This window comes from Physcomitrium patens, chromosome 14, assembly GCF_059467195.1.
Source record: "Physcomitrium patens ecotype Gransden chromosome 14, ASM5946719v1, whole genome shotgun sequence".
Classification (NCBI taxonomy): domain Eukaryota; kingdom Viridiplantae; phylum Streptophyta; class Bryopsida; order Funariales; family Funariaceae; genus Physcomitrium; species Physcomitrium patens.
In genome coordinates, this window is record NC_143423.1 from 2486690 (window position 1) to 2490717 (window position 4028).

The window sequence follows — 4028 nt, forward strand, 5'->3', positions numbered from 1 at the left end:
TGTAATCCATCTCGATGCTAAATATTTAAATAAACTTGACAAGTCTCACAAGATCCTACAAAATTTGCTATGTCTTTGTACATACTCTTCCACCAATATTTTTTTCTTAACTTAATAGATGTTATTCAAATATTTTGATACCTTGTCCATAAATTTTTATGAAATTCTTTAATAATCTTTTGTTGAGCTTCTAAACTACATATCACCCTTTTCTATACTTTCCTTCTCCTCTTTAGATGCTTCCATAAATATCCATCACGTAAAAAAATATCCATAGGTTTTTTTACAGATTTTCTTAAATTCTTAATTTGTTCAATCTTTTGTCACTTTAATGTGCTTATATATTTCCTAACATCTTTTCATTCATCTTCATATAAATCTCTTAAAAATATTTCCAATGGTATATTCAAACATACACCTTCTTCCTTTGATAATGCATTAATATAAAATTTTGTACCCACATCATCTTCCAAATCAATCATCTCTTCTTCAAAACTAAGCAGGGGCATTTTTCTCTCTAATCCATTACAATCCTTTTTTATAATAGTGTGCAATAAAAATCCTCAAGGTCTTCAAATTTTCATTTGATAATGGCTTCTCTTTCAAATTATCATGGTTTTTTTCATGATTAATGCAAACAATTAAAAATTGAACTATTTTTATCTCATCTTGACTTTTTATTCTTATATAGGCTGAACCATTATCCATTACCTTTGTTTCCATTCGTGTAGCAATAATATATGGATATTTCAATATAATAGGATATGTAGACATGTCTTGCACAAAGAAATTTTATTCATAAATAACATCTCTTATAGTCACCTTAATATTTGGATAAGCTCCATACAAATCTTTCTTTGAATTATTTACTGCTCTTATTATCCACCCATTTAAAATATCAATAGGCCATTTTTCTATGTTATACAATTCTTTTGACATCAAATTGATTTCAAAACCATGATCAATCAATGTTATAATTGGTTCTTCTAAATCTCTCAATTTAATCAAAGTTTCTGTGGTAACCCTTGTTCAATGACTTTTAGAATAATGACTAGAAGCTTAAATGACATCGTCTCTTTTTATAAATCTTATTTTTAGGACATTTCCAAAATTTTACATTTCATCTTTTTTATCTTCATTGCTTTTCGCTGCTCTTGTTTCTTATGTATTTAATGTCATAGTATCTCCTATAGATTGTTGTTTTTTCTTTATTCTATCAATAATAACTTCATAAAATTCATGCTTTATAATTCCTAGAATTTCACTAATTGTGAATTCAACCTTTGTACTTAAAATCTGCTCCTCCAATATCTTCTTCAAATCTGTAGCAGCTTCAATATCTGATTTTAATTTATAAGCAGGATCTTTTTTTTATTTTTTTCCAATTTTTCTTTTTTTTGTAGAAATATTCTCTATTATTTCTTCATGTATAAGATTCTTTCGTTGTCATATTTTTTCTCTCCTTATAGTTCTTTTTGGAGGTCCTTCCTTATTTTCATCTCTCCTTCATTTTTCTTCTATTAATACTTCATATTGACTCCTTGCAATATGAACATGCACAGATAATCCATCTACTAGATCATTCTACCTAATAATTTGTCAAATGTTATTATCAAAAAGTTTTAAATTATCCCTAGTAAATAATTTTTTTTTAACATAACTCATTGCACTTGTCCACATAGAACTAGATTCTCCTAAAAACTCAAGATTTATACTTAAATATTTACTAGGATTTGCTTCTACTTGATATATTGATGCTTTATTGCTTGAGATTGTATACACCTTAAAAACACCTCCCACAAATACCTTCATTCTTTCTTTATCAAAATTTTTCTTCAACTTTTCTTTACTTTCTTTTAAGTGTATCATACCATCTTTAAAAAACAAAAAAAAACAAAAACAAAAACAAAAAAAAAAAAAAAAAAAACAAAACAAACAAAACAAAACAAAAAACAAAAACGTAACACCTTTATGAAATCTTTAAATTTCTTTCTTGAATGATCTATGCTATCACACCATATGTACCTAGACACTACACTTTCCATTGGCCCTAATCTTTATCTTATTGATATTTTTCATGATTGACCTTTCTCTTCAAGTTTTACAAATTTTATTTACAAATCTTTTATCATATATATGATTTCATTAATACCCATTTTTTCTTTCTTTGATATAGTAATTGAAGGTTGAATCAAAGATGTTGGATGGATAGTAGACATTTTTACCTTAGATACTTGTAATAGTCTTTGAATATCTATCCTATCTTTTCTTCTTTCTCTTTTTGCCAACATCCCTATTGCCTCTTCCACTTCCTTCCAATTTGTTGTCAATCCTTCATCTTCTTCTTTATCTTCAAGCAAGATTTTTAGCTTCTCTTGTAACTTTTCATGAACTACTTGAAGAAAGAGCTCTACTTTACTTAGCTCCAATAAATTGCCTTTCTTTCTTTGATAAAGAAAAACATTGCTTTTCATACTTCTTTAATAATTTTGTTGCTAGAAGACTCTTATTTGACCTTTCAACCTATTCAAAAAATGATTTCTTTATAACTTAATCACTATCCTCTAAGAAAAATTTATCCTTCAATGTTTGAAATAATTTTTTCTATGAACCTCTAAAATATCCTATAATAGATATTATATGATTTTTTTATCTTTGGTGTAGTAGACAGTTCAAATAATTGAACCATCTCCCTTTCTAAAACATACTTCAATTCCATTTCTTTTACATGGCACCTTAAATACTTTATAATGTCATTTCCTTGAAATTGATCAATCTTATCTACAATTGCTTATATTGCTTTCTTTATTATGCCCTCTTTGCGTTCTTTAACTTTTTGCTATTGCATGAATAAAGAAAAAGCTTCAAACATGCTTGCAAAATTGGGATCAAAATACATACCTTGTCATCCACTAATATCTCTACTTATAGCTCTAGTCGAAGCACTACTCATAGTCCCTCCTTCAACTCTCTTGCCTTCCTTCTCCATAATTCAAATAATCCAAGAAAATTTTTTAAATACCTTCTACTTCAAGCTTTTCATGTCGGATTCACCAAATATGTCATCTTACTTAAAGTGTTGCTTGAAAGTGCACCAAACACTTGGCTGTAGAAGGTAGAATAGAAATTATAATAATAAAATCTTAATTCTAATAGAATATTAAATAAATTCTAATTAAAACTTAAAATTTTTAAATAAGCTTTAATCAAATTCAAAAGAAATCTTAAATGAATTACAAAAGAAATAATAAGAAATATTAAAGGAGTTGAAAGATAATCCACAATAAATCTTAAAAGAATCCTTAAGAAGCCTTAAAATATATTAAAATAATTACAATATATCTTGAATAAATTTCAATCAAGTCCTAATTTAATCCTAGTTGAAATCCTAATGGACTTCAAATAAATTCTAGACAAATTCTAAATTCTAAACAAAATCCTTGATAAATCCTAAACTCTAAATCAAATCCTAATCAAATATTAAATTTTAAATCAAATCCTAGATAAATTCCAAATCCTAATCAAATCCTAAATCCTAAATCAAACCCTAATCAAATCTTAATCAAATCCTAAATCCTAAACCAAATTCTAATCAAACTTTAGATCCTAAAACAAATCTTCAACAAACCTTAAACTCTAAACCAACCTCTAAACGAATCCTAAATCCTAAATTCAATCCTAATCAAATTTTAAACCTTAAACCATATCCTAGACAAATCCTAACCAAATTCTAAACCTTAAATAAAATCCTAGATGAATCCTAAATCCTAAAATAAATCCTAACTAAATCCTAACTAAATCCTATTCAAACTCCAAACCCTAAATAAATCCTAATCAAATCTTAAATCCTAAATCAAATCCTAATCAAATCTTAAATCCTAAATCAAATCCTAATCAAATTCTAACCAAATTCTAAATCCTAAATCAAATCCTACATAAATTTCAAATCTTAATCAAATCCTAACTAGATCCTAAATCTTATATTAAACCTAAATCAAATCCTAATCAAACTTTAAATCTTAAATCAA